Source organism: Saccopteryx bilineata, chromosome 11 (assembly GCF_036850765.1).
Source record: "Saccopteryx bilineata isolate mSacBil1 chromosome 11, mSacBil1_pri_phased_curated, whole genome shotgun sequence".
Lineage (NCBI taxonomy): Eukaryota > Metazoa > Chordata > Mammalia > Chiroptera > Emballonuridae > Saccopteryx > Saccopteryx bilineata.
Window position 1 is genome coordinate 43,172,330 of NC_089500.1, and position 24,166 is coordinate 43,196,495.

The 24,166-nt window shown below is 45.0% G+C and overlaps 1 pseudogene; it reads left to right on the forward strand.

Annotated features, from left to right (window-relative positions):
- The first annotated feature begins 1,724 nt into the window (after positions 1-1,724).
- LOC136315047 (nuclear receptor corepressor 1 pseudogene) lies at positions 1,725-3,721 on the forward strand (annotated as a pseudogene).
- The last annotated feature ends 20,445 nt before the right edge of the window (positions 3,722-24,166 follow it).

Below are 24,166 nucleotides of genomic sequence, written 5' to 3' on the forward strand. Positions count from 1 at the left end.
ACTGCACCATCACAGGTCAGGTGAAAAGCATGTTCTTTAGAACTGTTTAAAAATGAAATATGAGGCTGTGGCTGGTTGACTCAGAGTATAGAGAATGGCCCCACACGCGGCCTTCCTGGGTTTGATCCCTGATTAGGGCACACAGGGGAAGTGGCCATCTACTTTTCTTCCCTCCCTCTCTCTCTTATGTCCCTCTTCCTCTGTAGCAGCCAATGTCTCAATTAGTTTGAGTATCGGCCCCTGGTGCTGAGGGCAGCTTGGTTGGTGTAAGCATCTGTCCCAGACAGGGGTTGCCAGGTGGATTCTGGTCAGAACACATGCTGGAGTGAGTTTGTCACTACTCTCACTTTAAAGAAAAGATAGATGAGAAAGCCCCTCTAGTTTTTCTGTGTTTGATTTTAACAGCTAATTGATTCTGATTCTATTACCTTACTTGAATAGGAAAAAGAAAGTTTCAAACTCCAGTTCAGAATCATCCTGCTGTTTTCCCACTCCTTACTCATACGAGTTTGGGTTTATTTAAATATTTAAACTTTGTAAGGGAAAAAGTAGTTGCTCAGTATTTTTTGCTTTTCTTTGAGGCAGTTTTTCATGTCTTTTTTATTAATAGAATCCTGACGCAGGCGATCTGCACAATCCATGCTTTCAGTTCTGGGAAGGCAGTGCTCCCACCCGTGTCATCAACCCGGCAGATTGATGCAACAGGTGTACTCCCCACTCCCACCTCGGCCACACTGAGCTTACTTGATCTTGGGCACACTGCTCTCTGGATCGCAGATTATTTTATCAGCTCAATGGAAACAATAAAACCTCTATGATGGGTGTTGTAGCAATTATCAAAATATGACAGAGATGATCCTCCTTGACCAAACTCTAGCCAGGCTCCTCTGAGTCTTCTTTCTGACTGGGTCTCGATCTTGGCCTATGAAGAGTTGAACAAATACTAACATACACTAACAGCTTAAGACTTATTCCTACCAAACGTACTTCCTCCTTTTTATAGTTTTGCGTTTTTGAGTCTATGGAGTCCCTGGTCAGCTTTATCTCTGCTCTCCCATCTCTGAGTTTAGTTAACATTGGATCTTCTCTATTGAAGTAGTCTATCCCTGATTCAAGTCTGCCCTTACCATCTTAACTGGTATCTGGCTTTGTTTATTTTTGAGAAAAACCATAATAAAAATGGCTTGGCATAATTTCCGGGACACTGGCTGTCAGGAAATGGTAACATCCTATTTCTACCTCTGTCAGGACCTTCTCTGCAGCACTGCGGCTGCCCAGCCTTCATGTTTGTTTCTCTGTTCTTGCTCCAAGTGAACCTTTGCCATGAGTGGGGGAGGGCTTTTCTTAAGATCCCATGTTGAATGAATTTCTCTAGTGTTCTTCCTGTTGATGAGGCTCATAATACTAATATAACTTAGGTCTATTGTACAGTGAATATAAATTTGCAAGGCTTAGAAACTTATAGAAAATTAAGGGAGAAAGGACAAGAGATATAAAGAAAGAACTGCATATCATAGAAAAGGTTATGGAGGTGGGGAAAGGGGAGGGCGAGGGGGTGAGTCAAGATGGTGGCCAAGGTGGCGAACCAGCAGCAGGAGCTGCGGCAGCGGCAGCGCTGGTGGCTGGAGTGAGCACCCGGCTGGCCGCGCCCAGAGAGGTCCGAAGCCAGGGACCCGCAGCTGGGGCGCATCCTGCTCCTCAGTGCCAGGCCGCGCCGTCTGCCACGCTCCGCCCGCTCCTGGTGGTTTCTTAGAAACATGATTATTTGTTGGACTTGATCTCACAGCCTAGTGAGGACTTCTTTACTTATAATGTCAAGTTTAGGTTATCCTCCCAACCAAGGAGCATTCAGCGCAGAGCAAAGTCGTTACCCCTCCCACTCTGTCCAGTACGCCTTTCCCGGCACCCGGCACCAGCAGGCATTTGCAGTCCCTGATTTCCGCTCTTCTCATCTTGAAGTCAGCCAAGCGTCACAGCTACTGCAGCAGAAGAAGCTTCGCAGGCGGCCTTCCTTGCTCTCAGAATTTCACCCAGGTTCTGACAGGCCTCAGGAAAGGAGACCCGGATATGAGCAGTTCCACCAGGGCCCATCCCCAGGGGACCATGACTCCCTGGAGTCCAAGCGGCTGCATCTGGAGCAGGTATCTGACTCCCACTTCCAGCCAGTCAGCACTGCGGTCTTACCTCCGGTGCACATGCTGCCAGAAGGCTTGAGGACCTCTGCAGATGCTAAGAAGGATCCAGCATTTGGAGGCAAACATGAAGCTCCATCCTCTCCAATCCCTGGGCAACCATGTGGAGATGATCAAAATGCTTCACCTTTAAAACTTTACAAGAAAGAGTTAATACAGAGTATGGACCGTGTGGATCGAGAAATTGCCAAAGTTGAGCAGCAGGTCCTCAAACTGAAAAAGAAGCAACAACAGCTCGAAGAAGAAACAGCTAAGCCTCCTGAGCCTGAGAAGCCTGTGTCCCCTCCTCCTGTGGAACAGAAACATCGCAGCATTGTCCCGATCATCTAGGATGAGAACCGGAAAAAAGCAGAAGAAGCTCATAAAATATTTTAAGGTCTGGGGCCAAAAGTTGAACTGCCACTCTATAACCAGCCATCAGATACCAAGGTGTACCACGAGAACATCAAGACTGGAGTCCCTGCAAGGCGCATGATGAAAAACCAGGTGATGAGGAAAAAACTCATTTTATTTTTTAAAAGAAGAAATCATGCAAGAAAACAAAGGGAACAAAAAAATCTGTCAACGTTACGATCAGCTCATGGAGGCATGGGAGAAAAAAGTGGACAGAATAGAAGATAATCCTCGGAGGAAAGCTAAAGAAAGCAAAACAAGGGAGTACTATGATAAGCAGTTTCCAGAAATTCGAAAACAGAACAGCAAGAAAGATTCCAGCAAGTTGGACAGAGGGGAGCTGGTCTCTCAGCCACTATTGCCAGAAGTGAGCATGAGATCTCTGAGATCACTGACGGGCTCTCTGAGCAGGAGAATAATGAGAAACAAATGTGACAGCTTTCGGTAATCCTATCTATGATGTTTGCTGCAGAACAAAGAGGGGTCCAGTTCATTAACATGAATGGGCTGATGGAGGACCCCATGAAGGTTTATAAAGACAGGCAGTTTATGAATGTTTGGACTGACCATGAGAAGGAGATCTTTAAGGACAAGTTTATTCAGCATCCAAAAAACTTTGGACTAATGGCATCCTACTTGGAAAGGAAGAGTGTTCCTGATTGTGTCTTATATTATTACTTAACCAAGAAAAATGAAAGTTATTAAGCTCTAGTGAGAAGGAATTATGGAAAACGCAGGGGAACAAATCAGCAAATTGCCCGACCATCCCAAGAAGAAAAAGTAGAAGAAAAAGAAGAATATAAAGGGGAAAAAAAACTGAAAAAAAGAAGAGAAAAAAAAGGATGAAGAAGAAAAAGATGAAAAGGAGGACTCTAAAGAAAACACCAAGGAAAAGGACAAGACTGAGGGTGCCTCAGGAGCAGGCCATCCCCCAGGGCCGGAAGACAGTCAACAGCCAGGGCAGCTGAAAGGGCCGCATCACCAGGTTCATGACCTGCGAGCCAGAGGTTGCCAGCGCTGCCGCTGCTGAGGAGCCGCCCCCGCCCCTGCAGCCGCCGCCAGAGCCCAGTGCATGGGCAGCTTGTGTGTCGGGTTCTGCTTCTGTGAGGCTAGGACATGGGCGACTGCGGGCTTAGACCACCTGGAAATAGTCTGCCAGTCTGGCCTGTTTCAGTTTCCAAACCCTTTCTATGAAAGTAGCAAAAAATGTTTTATATCAAAAGACATTTTCAAATCTTTCAATGTTCATCTGCTATCTCTGCCTAGAGGTATATACATTAACTATATGCCTTCAGGGTAGGGAAGGGAAGGGGAAGGGAGGGGAAGGGGAAGGGAGGGGAAGGGGAGGGGAGGGGAGGGGAAAGGAGGAGAGGGGAAGGGAAGGGAAGGGAGAGGAGGGGAGGGAAGGGGAGGGAAGGGAGGGGAAGGGAAGGGAAGGGAAAGGAGGGGAGGGGAGGGGAAGGGAGGAAAGGGAGGGGAGGGGAAGGGAGGAAAGGGAGGGGAAAGGAGGGGAAGGGAAGGGGAAGGGAAGGGAGGGGAAGGGAGGGGAAAGGAGGGGAAGGGAAGGGGAGGGGAGGGGAAGGGAAGGGAAGGAAGGGGAAGGAAGGGGAAGGGAAGGGAGGGAAAGGGAGGGGAAGGGAGGGAAAGGGAAAAGGGCTCCTTAATCTTTCTTCCCCTCCCCCGCAATAGGCTAGGTGTTTATCCTCTTCCTCACAGGTGTGTGTGGGGGGGAATCCAAGCTCCCTCTCCACTTCCACTCAAAACCAAGCACAAAATCCTGATTGTGTCTTATATTATTACTTAACCAAGAAAAATGAAAATTATAAAGCTCTAGTGAGAAGGAATTATGGAAAACGCAGAGGAAGAAATCAGCAAATTGCCCGACCATCCCAAGGAGAAAAAGTAGAAGAAAAAGAAGATGATAAAGGGGAAAAAAACTGAAAAAAAAGAAGAGGAGAAAAAAGGATGAAGAAGAAAAAGATGAAAAAGAGGACTCTAAAAAAAACACCAAGGAAAAAGACAAGACTGAGGGTGCCGCGGAAGAGACAGGGGAGGAGCGGAGGAGCGGGACCAGGGCATCCCCCGGGGCCGGAAGACCGCCAACAGCCAGGGCCGCCGAAAGGGCCGCATCACCAGGTCCATAACCAGCGAGGCAGAAGCCGCCCCAGCCCCTGCAGCCGCCGCCCCAGCCCCTGCAGCCGCCGCCCGAGCCCGGTGCGTGGGCAGCTTGTGTGTCCGGTTCTGCTCCTGCGAGGCTAGGGCGTGGGCGACTGCGGGCTTAGACCACCTGGAAATAGTCAGCTAGTCTGGCCTGTTTCAGTTTCCAAACCCTTTCTATGAAAGTAGCAAAAAATGTTTTTTATATCAAAAGACATTTTCAAATCTTTCAGTGTTCATCTGCTATCTCTGCCTAGAAGTATATACATTAACTATATGCCTTCAGGGTAGGGAAGGGAAGGGGAAGGGAAGGGAAGGGAGAGGAGGGGAGGGAAGGGAGGGGAAGGGAGGGGAAGGGAAGGGAAAGGAGGGGAAGGGGAAGGGAGGGGAAGGGAAGGAAAGGGAAGGGAGGGGGAGGGAAGGGAAGGGGAAGGGGCAGGGGAAAGGGAAGGGGAGGGGAGGGGAGGGAGAGGGAAGGGAGGGGAGGGGAGAGGAGGGGAAGGGAAAGGAAGGGAGGGGAGGGGAAGGAGAGGGGAAGGGGAGGGGAAGGGGAGGGAAGGGAAAAGGGCTCCTTAATCTTTCTTCCTCTCCCCTGCAATTGGCTAAGTGTTTATCCTCTTCCTCACAGGTAGGGGGGGGAAAGGAGGGAATCCAAGCTCCCTCTCCACTCCACTCAAAACCCAGCACAAAATTCTGATTGTGTCTTATATTATTACTTAACCTAGAAAAATGAAAATTATAAAGCTCTAGTGAGAAGGAATTATGGAAAACGCAGAGGAAGAAATCAGCAAATTGCCCGACCATCCCAAGAAGAAAAAGTAGAAGAAAACGATGATAAAGGGGAAAAAAAACTGAAAAAAAAGAAGAGAAAAAAAGGATGAAGAAGAAAAAGATGAAAAGGAGGACTCTAAAAAAACACACCAAGGAAAAGGACAAGACTGAGGGTGCCGCGGAAGAGACGGAGGAGGAGCGGAGAAGCGGGACCAGGGCATCCCCCAGGGCCAGAAGACCGCCAACAGCCAGGGCTGCCGAAAGGGCCGCATCACCAGGTCCATGACCAGCGAGGCAGAGGCTGCCAGCGCTGCTGCCGAGTAGCCGCCCCCGCCCCCGCCACGGCCACGGCTGCCCGAGCTCGGTGCGTGGGCAGCTTGTGTGTCCGGTTCTGCTCCTGCGAGGCTAGGGCGTGGGCGACTGCGGGCTTAGACCACCTGGAAATAGTCTGCCCGTCTGGCCTGTTTCAGTTTCCAAACCCTTTCTATGAAAGTCTTGTAAAAATATGACAGCCCCAATTTTGCTACCCTAAAAAACAATTTAAAAAAAAAGAAAAGAAAAGGTTATGGATATTTTCAGTTGTGACATTACATCAGTATGGGTACAACCTGAGTTTTACTGCCTTTAATTTTAAAACGTCGCCAAAGGGAGAAGACTGAGTCCCAAACAATCAAATTAATATTCACACTTTTGGCTTACTGCATTGTTGTAAAGTACTGTTCTGCTGGGTTTATGTAGAAACACCAAATCCAAATGAATTTTTAAGGAGTTTTATTAAAAGGAGGAGATTTATTAATATGCCGGTCGCATATGACTAACACCGGGCAAAGCTGACCCAAATTGTGCCCTGCAGAATATAGCCCTGAGGCAGGTTATGTACCTTTGATCACACACAGGTTGGCGGGATAAGGAGAGGGGCATGACATAATCATAATTAAGCTTATAACATTTGTTTATAGGATTTTTAAAAACTATTTTTACATATTAAAATTTATAAGGTAACACAGTAGCAAAAAATGTTTTTTATGTCAAAAGACATTTTCAAATCTTTCAGTGTTCATCTGCTATCCCTTTGCGCAGAGGTATATACATTAACTATATGCCTTCAGGGAAGGGAAGGGAGGGGAGGGGAGGGGAAGGGAGGGGAGGGGAGAAGAGGGGAGGGGAAGGGAGGGGAGGGGAAGGGAGGGGAGGGGAAGGGAAAGGAAGGGAAGAGAAAGGAGGGGAGGGGAAGGGAAGGCAGGGGAAGGGAAGGGAGGGGAAGGGAGAAGAGGGGAGGGAGAGAAGAGGGGAGGGGTGGGGAGGGGAAGGGTGTGGAAGGGAAAAGGGCTCCTTAATCTTTCTTCCCCTCCCCCACACCTGGCTAGGTGTTTTTCCTCTTCCTCACAGGTGGGGGGGGATCCAAGCTCCCTCTCCACTTCCACTCAAAACCCAACACAAAATCTCTCTATTTACAACACAATGCTGTCGTCCATCCTGACCTGGTTTAAATCACACACAAGTATAGAAAGCATATTTACAAAATCTCCCTGTATGCTTAGCCCAAATTATAAAATGCCCTTTAAGCTTCCTAGTAAAAGGGGGTTTACTACACAGTATGTCTCTGCAAGTCAGGAAATTTTTACATTTCTCTCTCCTCACTCCCTACAGAAAGGAGGGGACAACAAACCTGAATTTTTCTTTTAAAATAAATATTACTATCAGTTTTTCTATTCTTTGGAACCTTACTACAGCATTGCAATCTGTATACTGTGTGTAACTGACTTCATCTCAATGGCTCTGAGCCACCAGGAAGCATCCTTTTAAAGAAGTGAAATTATGGGCACGGGCTTTGTGGCAGTGCTCTCTTTCCCGTTTTAAAATTAATTCTGTTGATGAATTGTTTTTCTGGAAGTCTAGTCTTTATATAATGAGAGCTTTTCTTGCTTATTAATTTGGCTTCCTGGGTAGCTTCCAAAGTAAAAAAAAAAAGTTACTTCTAATAAGTACCTGTGTAGTAATCATTGTATGTATCCTTGTACACATCTGTGAAACTGACATTTCTTGTAACACATCTGGTTAAAAAAATTACCTATAAGAAAATTAAATGGCAAGCAAGGATCCCAGTAACCAGGTCCTGGGGTGCAGCCAACCGGCAAGCAGTGAGGTGATTTCTGCAAGCAGACTTGACTGGGCTGGACCTGTGCAGATGATGGAGGGGAGCAAGAGGTTCCAGCAGCTGCTGTCGAGTGAACTGAGACGGTGCATTCACGAGGTGGGCAGGCAGATGCCTTCATGACCCACTAAAGAATAACCGCATGCAGTACAACAGAGCTAGGAAACGGGAGGAAACAATGGCAGCAGATGGATGAAAACCCGGCTCACAGCAAGCAGGGAGAGGCAGCTCATCTGTAGGAAAAGGACCTGCATGGCTCAGGGAGGGGCAGGAATCCAGACCCACACCAAACCTGTAAACAGCAACAGGCCCAGCAGGCAGCATTCATCCCTCTCAAATGTTTATTGACTGCTTCTTCTACATACCACACTTGGCCAGGTGCTGTGTCAACCTAGGATGAGGACAGTTACTGATTTCAAGGAAATTAGGATCTAATAGACCTGCAGTTGGTTTCTGATTATATGATATTGTTTGGAATTTTAGTTACTGATATCATTGCATTTATTTATATATTTATTAATGTATCTATATATTTTTAATGAGGTGGAGCCAGAAACAACCAAAATGATTTAAGATTTTACCTTTATCATATGGAAAAATCTTTACGATATTGTGCTGAATTAGAGCATTAAAAATATATTGTTGCTGGCAGTTATAACCATGTTGGAAACAGTTTGGGAATATATAAAGAAAACTGAACTTATACATATTTTATAATTAAAAGAATTATTTCTTGACATATATCCTAGAAGAATACTTGCATACTCAAGGAAACATGTATTTTTAGTAGCCTTATTGGTAGTAGCAAACCTTGAAAATAACCTAACATGGCAAGTTCTTATAAAGGAGTATATGCAGCAGTGACAGTTAATAAACTATATCTATATGTTGTCTATCTTGAATGCATTTTGTAAATATAATGCTGCTTTTAATAAGTAAATAGCAGAATATTATATGCATTATGATATAATTCATTGGTCCCCAATCCCTGGGCTTCAGGCCGGTACCGGTCCACGGGCCATTTGGTACCGGTCTGCAGAGAAAGAATAAATAACTTACATTATTTTCGTTTTATTTATATTTAAGTCTGAACATTGTTTTATTTTTTTTAAATGACCAGATTCCCTCTGTTACATCTGTCTAAGACTCACTCTTGCTGCCTGTCTCGGTCACGTGATACATTTATCCATCCCACCCTAAAGGCCATTCCGTGAAAATATTTTCTGACATTAAACCGGTCTGTGGCCCAAAAAAGGTTGGGGACCACTGATACAATTCATGAAAGTTACCAAAGCATGCAAAATAATACTTATATAAAAGTTATCCAAAGAGAAGAATAAATGTAGTAAAGTATAAAGCAAGGGAGGATAATGCTTTTAATACTGTTTATACTCTTTTGTATGTATTTACACTACATAAGAAATAAATAGATCAGCAATGGTAAAAGCCAAGTAGAAAGGGTAGTCTAAGATTCCTTTAAGGAGATAGAGGAATTACTGAAGGAAAGGGGACACTGCAAGGGACATACAGGATTAAGAGTTTTTTCCTATATTCCTTTGTGAGAGCACAGATGAAGTGGTTACTCCTTTAAAAAATAAATACAGAGAGGAAGATAATTCCAATTTAAATTCTTTTAGTGAGAAGTGGGGAGGCAGACAGACAGACTCCCACATGTGTCCTGACCAGGATCTACCTGACAAACACCTATCTGGTGATGCTCTGTCCATCTGGGGCTTTGCTTCATTGTTCGCAACAGAGCTATTTTAGCTCCTAGTAAGAGGCAATGGTGCCATCCTCAGTGACCGGGTCCAACAAGCTTGAATCATTAGAGCCATGGCTAAGAGAGGGAAAGAGAGAGAGAGAAAAAAGAAGGGAGAGGGGAGAGCTGGAGAAGCAGATGGTTGCTTATCCTGTGTGCCCTGACTGGGAATTGAATCCGGGACAGACACATGCCTGGCTGACACTCTACCAGTGAGCCAGCCTGGCACAGCCATGATTTCATTTTTATGTTTCACGTTTTCTTCTTCCTGAGATGTTGTGAAGTCACGGCATTATGGAGGCAGAGTCTCTTGGAAGACTTTCATTTTTGAGAGACATGAGTATTCAATATGACTTAAGTAGAAAATTTCTAAAACAAAAGAATATTAACTAGAACCAGATATTGGCCAACCTCTGTAAAGTCTTAAATGCCAGTGTAAAGAGTGAGAGTGAGAGGTAACCACTAATGTATGTATGTATGTAGTGAAACAGGATCTTGAAAGGATAGACATAAAACACATTTTCATATATAACTGTATATCTATACATAACACAGTTGACCCCAGGGCAATGTGTGTTAAACTGTTCAGATTCACTTATATGTGAATTTTTTTCAATGAGTAAATAGGAATTTTTTGAGATTTCTTTAGTACTGTGAAGCAGTCATATCGATTACACCAGACTACCATAAAGGCATCATATTGCTGCATCTTCATATCAGCGTATGAATTCTTATACCTGTAAATAAATAATTATATTTTCTCATCTGTATGATTTTCTTAATAACATTCTTTTCTATATCATAGATTGTAAGAATAGAGTATATAATACATATATATAATATGTGTTAAATGAATGTTTATGTTATCAGTAAGGCTTTCCACAAAGGGTTACCCTATGAGTTAAATTTTTGAGGAGTCAAAAGTTATGTGGAGATTTTTGGCAGCACATGGATCAGAACCCCTCACCCTTATGTTGTTCAAGGGTGTTGTTCAAGGATAAAATATATCTTTTATCTATATACCTTCCTATCTACCTATCTATCCTGCTTTCTATATAGCTAACTACATCTATATGCTCTTTAGATGCCCTGATTTATCCAGGAATGGCTTAGGATGGGGGTAGAGTGTTAATGAGAATTTATAAAAAATATTATTTGCTTTAATTTTCTTTATTATTAGAGTGGGAAATGGAAACTTTAAGATTAAAAGCCTATATTTAAACAATATGGTAGTTAATGGTAGCTGGTAGATTGTACAAAGAGCTTTAAAGATGAGAATACCTCCCTGGCCGGTTGGCTCAGCGGTAGAGCGTCGGCCTAGCGTGCGAAGGACCCGGGTTCAATTCCCGGCCAGGGCACACAGGAGAAGCGCACATTTGCTTCTCCACCCCTCCGCCGCGCTTTCCTCTCTGTCTCTCTCTTCCCCTCCTGCAGCCGGGGCTCCATTGGAGCAAAGATGGCCCGGGCGCTGGGGATGGCTCTGTGGCCTCTGCCTCAGGCGCTAGAGTGGCTCTGGTCGCAACATGGCGACGCCCAGGATGGGCAGAGCATCGCCCCCTGGTGGGCAGAGCGTCGCCCCTGGTGGGCGTGCCGGGTGGACCCCGGTCGGGCGCATGCGGGAGTCTGTCTGACTGTCTCTCCCTGTTTCCAGCTTCAGAAAAATGAAAAAAAAAAAAAAAAAAAAGATGAGAATACCATACACTGGTTAATGAGAATGACTGTTATTAAAGACAATAATATTCAGTTGGTAATATACAATAAAGTTGGTACATTTGCAAAGTGAGTTTTTCTGAGGTGAAAACAGAAGTGTGACATTCCTGGCCATGGAATGAAAATTCAGAATCAACCTATTATTTGACTGCTTTTAGTGATGTGACATATGCTTCTTGGAAGATTCTATAATTGCATCTTTAGAAAAAGATATAGAGTAACATTTATTTTAAAAATGACATTTTAGTCCTAGTGTCATAACATAAAATAATAGTATGTGTTCAATGTTGAAGTATTGCAACTCTCCTGAAGGTAGCAATTATACTTGATCACTCATTTTAAAATTTCTTTCATCTAGTTTTTCTCCAACCACGAATAGAGCACCTGTTTGTTTTAGGCATTATGCCAAATACCCCAAAGAAAGTAACATTTACTAAATATGAAATGTCTTTGAAGAGTCACAATCTATAGGGGAAGACAACTAAAATACAATTTGTAGATTAAAGAGCATGTATTACAGAGAAAAACAAGTTTGATCAGCTTGGAGAAGGGTTTCGCAGTCTGGACATATTTTTTTTTTTTTTTTCATTTTTCTGAAGCTGGAAACAGGGAGAGACAGTCAGACAGACTCCCGCATGCGCCCGATCGGGATCCACCCGGCACGCCCACCAGGGGCGGTGCTCTGCCCCCCAGGGGGGGTGCTCTGCCCATCCTGGGCCTCGCCATATTGCAACCAGAGCCACTCTAGCGCCTGAGGCAGAGGCCACAGAGCTATGCCCAGTGCCCGGGCCATCTTTGCTCCAATGGAGCCTTGGCTGCGGGAGGGGAAGAGAGAGACAGAGAGGAAAGCGCGGCGGAGGGGTGGAGAAGCAAATGAGCGCTTCTCCTATGTGCCCTGGCCGGGAATCGAACCCTGGTCCTCCGCACGCTAGGCCGACGCTCTACCGCTGAGCCAACCGGCCAGGGCAGTCTGGACATATTGTCTTGATGCCTCATTGTTGGTGGGGAAGTGGGAAGGACCTGTTTGGTGTTTGGTGCATTGTAGAACGGCATCTCTGGCTTCTCCTCACTAGTTGTCCGTAGCAATTTCCCCCAGTCATGATCATCAGAAACTTCCAGCCATCCCTTGAAGGGCAAAGGAGCCTGTAGCTGAGAACCAGTACTCTATCTAGATGGAACCAGAACCTTAAGGAATTTCCCTTGAAAGAAAAAAATACTTTAATATTGAACTGGCCAGTAGGGAGATGGAGAGCTTATGCTCTGAAACCCTACTCTATGATGGCACATAGTTACAGATTATATAGGGCGAAAACACAAAACACTGTGGTTGGGGGTTCAGGTTGTTGCTGGGAGCTCATTGGTTAGACGTGAGGTAAAGGGAAGTATTGCTTCAGTTCTTTTTTTTTTCTTCATTTTCTTTCTTTTTTATTTATTCAGTGAGAGGAATGGAGGCAGAGAGATAGATACTGCATGCACCCAGACAGAGTTTCACCTGGAAGCCCCCCAGGGGGCGATGCTCTGTTCATTTGTGATGTTCCTCAGCAACCGAGGTATTAGTGCCTGATGCAGAGGCCATGGAGCCATCCTGAGAGCCTGGGGCCAACTCACTCCAAGCAGAGCTATGCCTATAGGAGAGGAAGAGAGAGAGGGACAGAGCGAGAGGGGGAGGGGTAGAAGAGCAGATGTAACTTCTCCTGTGTGCCCCAACCTGGAATTGAACCTGAGACATCCACACACTATGCTGATGCTCTACCACTGAGCCAAGTGGCCAGGGCCCCATTTCTTTAGGTCATGAGGACAGTTCTATAGTCTATTTCCAAGGTCCCTCTGATTGGTCTAATGGGAAGGTAGCCAAGGTGCCATTCTGTTTCAGGGCTCAGGAATGGAAACATAAGTGAGGTCCAGATGTTATCTTTTGTCTGCCAGAGGTCCACTTTGTGACCATTAGTGAAGTCTGCGCTAATGTCTTCTGCAGCCTTGGTGTTGCAGCTTGTCTTGGGAACGGCTAGGTCTTTTTTTTTCTCTGAGGGGTATATATATAAAGAGAAATGGTTTATAAAACTAGGTTTCTCAACTAAATTAAATCAAAGTCATAGAAATCCTCGGTTTCATAAAGAATCCTACATAGTTTTAGAGTGAGAAAGATTTCTATGGATTTATTCTTAAATTATCATTATGTATTATTTTATTAATTTTTATTTTCCAAAATAGGCATTTATTAAAGAAGGACTAGAAACTAGAATGTAGAAGATATAGTGAGGAGTTCATATATTTTTTAAAATAAAAAATAAAATATAACAGATTCTGTGTAAGACTCATCTGAATAGTTTCTATTCTTATAATTGAGAAATAGGATAATGTAGGAAAAAATGGCATAGATTATAAACTGAGTCAAGAGTCAAAATGTAATTAAAAACCTTCATTGTGAAGTAATTTACATACCATGAAATTCACCCATTTTAAGTGTGCCATTTACAATAAGGTGGAGTCTTTAGGTTTTTCTCTAAACAGTATCACATCATCTCTAAATAATGACAGTTTTACTTCTTTCTTTCCAATTTGGATGTCTTTTATTCCTTCTCCTTGTCTGACTGCTACAGGTAGGCCTTCCAGTACTATGTTAAATAAGAGTGGTGAAAGTGGACATCCCTGTTTTTTTCCTGATCTTTAGGGAATCCCTTTTAATTTTTGCCCATTCAATATGATGTTGGCTGTGGGTTCATCATATATGGCCTTTGTTATGTTGAGGTATGGTCCCTCAATTCTCACTTTGCTCCGAGTATTTATCATAAATGGGTGTTGGGTTTTGTCAAATGCGTTTTTGCATCTATTGATATTATCATATATTTTTATCCTTCATTTTATTTTTGTGGTATGTCACATTAATTAATTACTGAAACTTGTACCAACTTTGCCTCTGGGGAATCAATACCACTTGATCATGGTGTATAATCTTTTTAATGCATTCTCAAATTCAGTATACTAATATTTTGTCGAGGATTTTTACATTTATATTCACCAGGGAAATAGGCGTATAATTTTCTTTCTTTTTAATGTCTTTGTCTGGTTTTGTAATTAGGATAAAGCTGGCCTCATACAACGAACTTGGGAGCCATCCCTCCTCCTGAAGTTTCTGGAGTAGTTTGAGACGGATAGGTATAATTTTCTTTAAGTTTAGATAAAATTCACATGTGAAAGCCATCTGGTCCAGGACTTTTGTTTGCTAGGAGTCTTTTGATTATGAGTTTGATTTCATTAGTTGTAAGCAGTATGTTAAGATTTTTGGATTCTTTGTGATTCAGTTTTGGGAGATTGTATGTTTCTAGGGATTTATTCATTTTTTCCAGATTGTCCTATTTCTTCACACAGAGTTGCTCATATTTCTTAAAACCTTTTTTAATTCTTTGGTGTCAGTTGTTAGTTCTCTTTTATTTCTATTTTTATTTACTTGGATACTTTCTCTTTGATTCTTGTTGAATATAGTTAAAGGTTTGTCAATCTTGTTTATCTTTTTAACGAAAAAGTTCTTGGTTTCCTTGATGTTGCTGGGGTTTTTTTAGATTCTATTAATTTTTTCCCACTCTGATCTATATTATTTCCTTCCTGCTACTTACATTAGGCTTTGTTGTTCTTTTTCTAGTCCCTTTAGGTATAAAGTTAGATTACTTATTTGAGATTTCTTTTGTTTACTGAGGTTGGCCTATATTGCTGTGCATATTTCTTTCAGAACTTCTTTCACTGTGTCCCATAGATACGAGGTGGTCCTGTTTCATTTTTACTTTTTTCAAGGTATCTTTGCTTTCTTCCATGATCTCATTTTTAACCCATTGATTTTCTAATAACATGTAATTCAGCCTCCATGTGTTTGTGTGATTTTCAGTATTTTCTTTTGATTTCTAGTTTTATACCATTGTGATGGGAGAAGATGGTTGATATAATTCCACTTCTTTTGAATTTATTAAGACACTTTGTATCCTAATATATGGTCTATTTTAGAGAATGTTCCATGCGCATTTGGAATAAATGTATATTCAGCTGCTTTGGGATGAAATGCTCTGAAAATACCAATCAAATTACCCTGGTCCAATGTGTCCTTTAAGGGCGAAAATAGCTTGTTGAGTATTTGTCAAGAAGATTTACCCATTGCCTAACCTGTGGTGGCGCAGTGGATAAAGCGTCGACCTGGAAATGCTGAGGTCGCCGGTTCGAAACCCTGGGCTTGCCTGGTCAAGGCACATATGGGAGTTGATGCTTCCAGCTCCTCCCCCCTTCTCTCTCTCTCTCTGTCTCTCTCTCCTCTCTCTCCCTCTCTGTCTCTCTCTCCTCTCTAAAAATGAATAAATAAAAAAAAAAAAGAAGATTTACCCATTGATGTCAATGGGGTGCTAAATTCCCCTATTATGAGTGTATTACTGTCAATCTCTTTCTTTATGTCTGTCAGTGCTGCTTTATATATTTAGGTAGCTCTTTTTGGGGGTGTGTAAATGGGTTATATCTCCTTGTTGGATTGATCTTTTTATATTATGTAGTGGCCTTCTATTTTTATTATTTCCTTTGTTGTAAAGTATGTTTTGTTTCATATAAGTATTGCTACTTTAGCATTTATTTCTTTCATTTCTATTTACATGAAATACCAAAGGGAGAAGTTAAAAGAATGCTGTAGTATTTTTCAAAGACTATGTGTAAATCTCTACAAGGTTCCACGTAGCTCAAGGAGTTGGCTTCTTCCATGGTTGAAGCAGCAATGAACTTTTAGTTGGCCCCACAGTGCTGGTTCCATGGTGATTTCATGGTGAACAGGCCTCAGAGGTGGAGGCAGCACAGATTCTGCCTCGTTCTGGGTACTGTTCATCCCAACAAGAACTGAAAAGGCAGAAAGAGGAAGGAGACTGAAACCAGGCACAGAGCCACCCAAAGGCCAGGTGGGACCCTGATTGTGATGATGATGACTCTGCACATAGAGGGTGGAGCAAGAAAGATCCCTTCAGACTCCACACACTAAGTGTTTCTAACAGTCCTGAGAGGGGGATGATTACCAGTTTCACCTCGAGCTCCCTGAGAGTAGAGTGGTTACAGGACTATTGGTACCAGTGAATGAGGGTCCAGGCTCTGTCCTTCACCCACCACATTTGCATCCAGCCTTGCCTCCCTAGGCTGGGACACAGCAGGTGGCACCTGAGGAGGATTCTCACTTATGACGGTGGCGGCTTTGGGATCACCTCAAAATACACACTGACTCTGGCACAACCTCTGAGTGCATTTCTCTGTGTTCATGCCCAGCTGGACAGGGAGGGGGCAGCAGCTGAGGAGAGTGTGGCCAAATGAGAATTGTGCTTCAGAAATGTGCAGGAAGGCTTTGAGACATAGGTGCCCAGAAGAAAGGGGACCAATGTGGGGACAGTGGCGTGCCCTGACCCCCATTCCATTGGAGCATAGGCTCCTGTGCACAGTGCAGTCCTACCTGGCTGTGGGTCAGCCATGAAAGCTGACAGCTGGTGAGAATCAGGCCTCGGAGGGTTTGGACGAGGCAGGCCCTGATTCTTCCGCTTCCACTGCACCTTCTTATTCTACTTCTCCTTGTTCTCAAGCTCCATGAACCTGGTTGGGGTGGGGGAGACACAAGCTGAGCTGAGAAGGTGACCGCCTGGGCCCAGCACAGCCAGCAGCTGATGGAGAGACAGGAGAGCAAGTTCCTTGGGACTGTCCCGGCCCTTGCCCCTGAGGAGGCCGGAGGGTGGCTGGTGAGCTCACTGCCCGTACAGCCCTCTGGTCTGGTCCCACTGGGCGGGGCACGTTTACTCAGCCTGTTCTGAGCCTTCATATCAAACCAGGAAGCGTCAAGATTAAAAGAGAGTGGAGCCCCCAGGGTACGTAGAACAGAAGCCATGCTCTGAGGATGAGGAAGAGGCTTTCATTAGGGAGAAGGGCCTCTAGGATGATGGTACCATGTACTGACCTACAACCATCTCAAAACATTCTCTGATGAGCACCATCACAACCTGACACTTCCCTGCTGAATCCTCTCATCCGATTGTCCCCACTCAACCAGAACCACGACTCACTCACTCTTCTGCCATATCATAGTAGAACATCCGGTCATAGTTGTTTTTTTTTTTTTTTTTTTTCTGAAGCTGGAAACAGGGAGAGACAGTCAGACAGACTTCCGCATGCGCCCGACCGGGATCCACCCGGCACGCCCACCAGGGGCGACGCTCTGCCCACCAGGGGGCGATGCTCTGCCCATCCTGGGCGTCACCATGTTGCGACCAGAGCCACTCTAGCGCCTGAGGCAGAGGCCACAGAGCCATCCCCAGTGCCCGGGCCATCTTTGCTCCAATGGAGCCTTGGCTGCGGGAGGGGAAGAGAGAGACAGAAAGGAAAGCGCGGCGGAGGGGTGGAGAAGCAAATGGGCGCTTCTCCTATGTGCCGTGGCCGGGAATCTAACCTGGGTCCTCCACATGCTAGGCCGACGCTCTACCGCTGAGCCAACCGGCCAGGGCCATAGTTGTTTTTCCGGTGCCATTCCTGCATGGCCTGCTCTATTCCCTCCTGCAGCGTCATGGTGGGCTTCGGGCGGGACAGTGACCAGAGCGCTGGCCTGTAAGACCTCAGAGTCGGTCACAATCCACAGCCTGACCACCACCCACTCAGCCCACACAGCTGTAAGCACACACCCCCATCCCACAGCATAATTGAGTTCCAGCAGGTGAGGGAGGAGCCATCTGTGTGTGTGAGACCAGTTTTCTGAGGTATGTTGTTATTGTTTCACATTACCACCACCATGAATGTGGACTTGAAACTGACCATCCACTCACAGTCTACAGCTGGGACACCACCCTCAGACCTTCCTTCCAGTGTCCCAGGATAAGCCGGCCTATATGTCCACCCCGTGAGCTCTTTCATGTGAAAGCTGAAGTGTGCCCCCATGTCCCTGCCCGGAGCACTCACATGAGGAAGCAGGAAAGAGCGTCTGCATCAGGACTCTCAGGGAGGTGCTTCCAGGCCAGCGCCTTGAAGTGCTGCCAGCGCTGGTAGTTCTTGAAGGTGCTCTTGGAGTCATCCAGCGAGGCCTTCGCTTGGGAGGTGGCCAGGCCACCCTCCCAGGATGGCCCTGTTAGACTGTGGCCCAGAGTTCCCTGGGAGGATGATGGGGGCCAGCTGGGCAGCTGATGGTGGAGCTTGAGGAGGAAGGCTATGACACCAGCCTCCCTCGCTGGCCTGGGCACTGCCAATAGCCAAGGTGGGTATAATCATCTCCACCATGGAGGCTTCCAAGAAAAGGGGAGCAGGACCCACAGCACCCCCAGTCAGGGCCCCTGGAGCACTCCAGTTGAGGGGGGCCTGAGTCAGGACAATGATCTGATTCTGGGGAGGCTGTGGTTCTCCCCCTTCTGACTTGGTCTGGTCCATAATATTGTAAGCACCTGTTCTAATAGGGCCATGACCAGCATCTCCTCCCACTACAGGTGTCCTGGGCAAGGTAGGCATCGCTAGGGTGTGGCCAGGAAGGAATGATGTTGTCATGAGTGGTGGCAGAGGCCACTCCCAAGGTGGCTGGTGTGCAGGGCCAGTAGTGGGCTTGGGCAACGGCAGTGCCATGAAAGGAGTCATGGAGGCACCAGGGTTCCCAGTCACATCCGCTACCAGCACTGCAGGTGCTGTTGAGACAAACAAAGAAAAACGGTGAATGGAGGAGGAGAATCAGCAGACCGGACCGAGCCACTCTGAGTCCCCTGTAGCCACTAAGGAATCAGAGCAGAGTCTTAACTGGGGGCCATATGTTTGAGAGGAAATGTGGAGTTCATAAATGTCCTCAAATCAATGTCATGCTCAGACCTCCAGTTGACAATTATTCCATTGGAGAGCTTGCTGCCAGTTCTCCAAGGGTCCATGACCACTGTTGCTGAGAAGCAGACCCAGCCAGCTCTGACTTCTAGAGACCCCCTAAGGCTTTCCTGGCATGTGACTCTGTTGTGTCAGAGGATGTGCACTAGTCATGGCAATGGGTAGAAATCTGCTCTGTGGAAAATGACCTTAAGCAGACACACTAGCAGTAGCAACCTTCTGCAAGCTAAGTTCAAGACATCAAATGTCATTTGTGAATAGGCAGTGTCTACAATATTAGGGGCCATCTCCACATTGTACCTTTTGTCTTGTCTTCTTACACAACAACACAGAAACAATTGAGTAATGTATTTCCACAAGATACACCTGGAACCAATATAATCCCTCGCACCAGCTCAGCATGCATATGGTGTCAGAACCAACAGTTAACATGTAACACGGGCCCAGTTCTGGCACTCCAGCCCCACTGCTCAGACTAATGGCTACCCTCAGGAGCTCTGTTCCCAAGAGGGGTCTATGAAGTAGACTTTGTGTCCCTTAGATTATGTCATTTCCCATTCGATGAAGGCTGTAGAAAATGAGAAAATGTCTGAAGAATGGAGAGTCATGGGGTTCTCAGTGGATTTTCAAGAAAGTTCCACAGCTGCAGGTACGTTAGATACGTCATGGGACTGTAGACTGTCCATGGTCCTCTCCCTTCTAGCTCCCAATAATGGAAACTGCAGACCCAGTAAGAATTAGGTGAAAGACGACAGTACAAAGTTGTCTGAGAAGTCGAGATCACCCTAGTCCAGGAGAAAGAGCTATGCACCACAGACCCCTAACTACTCAGGACAGGTGTCACAGGACATTTACTGATGATACTCAAGATCACCTTTCTGCTTCTGTGCTACTCCCCTGGTCCCTTTTGCAAAGGAATCTGCCTTCACAGATGTTCCATGGGAAAACCCACCATGTCCCACATCTGTTTTCAGTCCGTGAAGCAGTGACATGGAATTTGAGCAAACCTTGATCTCACAGGGAAAAGGCAGGGCTGAGGTACTGTGAGATACATGATCAGAGGGAGAAGGTCTGAAAACCTGAATAGGCGCAGAGATGTATGTTCAGGACAACTAGGGGAAGTGAACCCAATCTTGGTGACAGTTACATGGCTGCCCTAACCCTGTGGAATCCAAAATGACACACAGCTCCCTGGCCTGAGGAGGTGTGAGCTCTGGGCTGGAAGGCATGGAGAAGCTCTGGGCTGTAGCAGTTGAAGTACCTTCCAGCCTATCCCTGGGGGAGGACATTTCTGTGTAGACTTTCCACAGTAGTCCCTCTGGACAGTTTTCTGACTGAGGTCACCTCTCACCACTGCCCCCATTAGCCCTAGTATACACAGTTCAAACCCCTTAGAAGAGTATCATGGGGCAAGCTCCAGGTGCCTGAAGGCACTAGGGTTTCCCAACCTCTTCCTGTGTCACCACCACCACAAAACCTACTGTTTCCTCACACACGTCAAAGTGGCTTGTCTCTCATCTAGAAAGAATCCATGTGCCTACTGTTGTCCTCTCTCCTAGGCCAGGTTTTGTCCTGAATCATCCTGATTAACCTCTCAAGAGCCCTCCTGTCCCCTGCTGTCACAGGTTTCCATTGGCTGCCAGTCCTCCTGGGTGAGAGGCCCCTTGCAGGTCCAGTGCCCTCTCCTTCCTCTTCTTCAGTTTAAACTGTTTCCCAAATGAAAGTGTCACATTTGAATCCCAAGTTCTCTAAAATACTCCCCCAATCCAATCTATACACTTACCTCCTTCTGAAGCCATCCCCGCAGGCTGAGGCACTGGCCACTGCTGCCTACTAGCCTCCAAAATGTAGAAACTGAAGTATAGGTACCAGAGAGTAATCTACTCCAACAGATGCTCAGCATCCAAATGAAGGAAGTAGTAGTTTGAATTTAAACAGCAGAATGTAGGGCTCCAGACATTCTATAGCGGGGGAGGGGCGAGGGCAGGTGAGCCTGGGTGGGTGGGGTGGGGAGACATTCCATGCAGGGCTCTGGCGGGGAGGCAGGAACCTGAAGTTCCTTTCACATTGCAAGGGGTAACACAGTTGGTGTGTGCCTGTCTCTTCAGGCGATTCATGCATGGGTTTTCTTAGACTCACAACCTGAATGCTGGACTTGATGTTCCCTTTATTTCAGTTCTTGATCCATCAACCTAGTAGTGGACCTCTCAACCTGCTTTCTATCTAGCTCTTGGCTTCAACACAGGATATACCTTCTGAACAAAATTCTAACATATAAATAATAGGTAATTATGGCCAGACAGTCCCCAATGTTTGAAATTTGGATTGACTTAACAGACCCAACCTGTCTGTTTTCTGTGTACACATCGTTTTGGAGGAAGCAGTCGTGTGCTCCGAGTACCACCCAGTGCTGGAGGCTCTGCAGAGTGCAGGGCCCAGCCTTACCAGGGATCCCCGTTGCTCCTGTTCCTCAGGAAAAGGCCCCACAGGCTAAATAGCCTAGACCGGAAATCACCACTTTTTGTTTATCAGAATATTATGTTCAATGTTCAATTTTGTACCTTTTGAATGTTTTAACCCAAAATTTTAAATATGGAATGTGTTTGCATACTTCACGTTGAAATGGAGCATAATGGAAAATGTATTGACTAGTGTTGCTCCAGTTTCCTTCCCCTGGTACCTCAGTCTTCTTACCCACGGGATGCCCGTTATCTGTTTCCTTTTCATCTGTCCAGAGATGTAGTTTGCAACTAGAAACAAGTGCATCTGTTTTCATTCTTTATAATGGTTAGAAATGAATATATGTTACAATATATTTATTTTACGTACAATATTGTTTAGTACATACCATAATGATTGTGTTTGTACTTGTAACATAGCTCCTCTATTTCTGGATGATAGATTTCTAGAACAAGAAGTTCTACAGATCCTTTAAATTCAAAGTACATGAAAGAATATGTGGGCATATTTTGCAAATAATAAATGCCCTATTGAATTTAAATGTTAGATACATAATGAGTTTGTTTTTAGGTTATATGTGTCCCATGCAATATTTGGGACATACCTTTAGTGTAAATTTGTTTGCTGTTTTCTGAAATTTATATTGAACTGTTATCCTGTATTTTATTCGGTAACTCTATGAAACAAGTAACTTATTAGGCAATCATTAACTACTCTCCCCTCTAAGAAGAATTCAGAGTACAGAGACTCATGTGTGCATCTTGGCTCCCCCACAAAACACAATTACAGAATCATGTGAAGTACACACCCTCTTTGGAGGATACAGAATTTGTGATAGCCTTCACACAGCTCTGAACGTCTAGCATCAGTGGGGGTAAGGCCAGAAGTAAGGGACAGGAAGACAGAAAATTTTCTGCCTCCATGTGTTAACATCCTAAGGTCCTAGTTTTCCAGGTGTTAAAATTCCACTTTACTAGTGTATACATGAGATGGATGTGCACTTGGAGACTAAGCCAAAATTCTATCCACCTTGTCCAACACCCACGTACAGAATCCTGCATCCACCTAGTCCTGGCTTGCCAGGCTGAGCTTGGAAACCCCAGCAGGTTGGCTTCTAAATTTCCTGTCTGCATTCTACACCCTTGTTCTTTGAACTAGACTCAGCTTTGCATGTGTTCCTATCTGTAAGTGATACATAGTAGCACCCCACATGAAAAACTGACGTGGAGTTCTTGCTGCAGGAGCTTCTCAAGAAGTCGCCACTCTCCATTTCTCTTGTCTCCTACATGAACATCTGGTCAGGTTTCAGAGATTGCTTGCATCAGGATGTACATGCACATAAACGTGCACACACACGCGCACTTGAAAGGGGCTCTGTCCTGTAACTGCTCCCAGAGTCTGTTGCGGACGGTGTGCCCTGGTAGTTGCGCATGCGCCCACGGAGAGGGATGCCCCCAAAGGCAGTACTGACTGGACACGCGCAGGCATAGAGACCTCTGGAGTCCGTTAGGAAAACAAAGTCATAAGGGATGCATCGACTCTTACCCCTCAGGATTAGCCCCCTTCACTTTGTTCATGCTGTGGGCTATTTGTTCCTGGGGCTCTGTTCCTGGTCTCCCACACAGTTAGCCTCCCGTGGTGTTTACACCAGGGAATTGGCAGCCCAGTCGTGCGGTTCAGTGATTTCGGAGTCTACATTGGGGTTTAATAATTTGTGTGATCTATTAAACTCTGAGAGTCATTTGTGCCTCCCATGTGTTGAGTAATACGTCAGCTCTGGGGCAGTTCTTCTGGGTTTGCAAATAGTCCTTCCGTTCAGTGAGAAGAGACTCAGGTCATTGCAACTGAGTGGAAAAGAGTGAAGCTTTCCTCCTATTTTCACTGATGTATTCCTTGTTATGGTGAAACTCTCAGCCAACCATTACTTTCAGACTACACTCATGGGAATGGAGTGATGGACTTTGCTGACTCTAATAGTAATGAAGTCTGTTGTCACATCATAGAATTGCAAGCATAAATGGGGTTACCGGACATTTAATTTGTTGGTGGGAATTTGATGTATGTCCTGAAATGAGTTGGTTGTCTTTGTGGCTATTTGTCTGTGGATACCTGTATTTTTGTGAGAGTGTGTAAGATTGAGTGTTGTATTTGGAGGATGTTGAGATGTAATTCCTGTGTACCCAAGAAGTTGCTGGTTAGATATGTGTAAATTGATGTTTGGGAATGAATATTTACCTATTCTTTTTCTCCCGTGAATTTAGAGATTTCTTTTATGGGCCCAGTTAGAAGAATTTTCCACATATGCAAGAGTGCTTGTGTTTAGGAGCTTGGATGTGTGATCTTTCTGTTTATGACGTTTTTGTTTTGTATTTGAGGAATATGAAGTATTTGTGAATTCATGGTGGTATCCTGTTCGGTTATGTGTATTTTTGTTATTTTTCAGGAGCTGTCTGCCTATTTTAGTTGTAGATCTGTGACTGTTTTATAGGACTGATGGATTCTGTATATGCAGGTGTCATGTGATGTTTGTGTGATTTTGTGTTGTATAAAATGGAAGAGGTAATTCTGCATGAGAATTTGGGAGTGGGGGTTATGTATATGCAGGTAGTGTGGCATTATATGTGTCTATGGAACATAGAGTGTAGGGTGATATGTTAGCATATTTGTAGTATGCTGGATAATGTGGTATATTTGAGGATTGTGTAGAGTTGTGTGTATTGAATT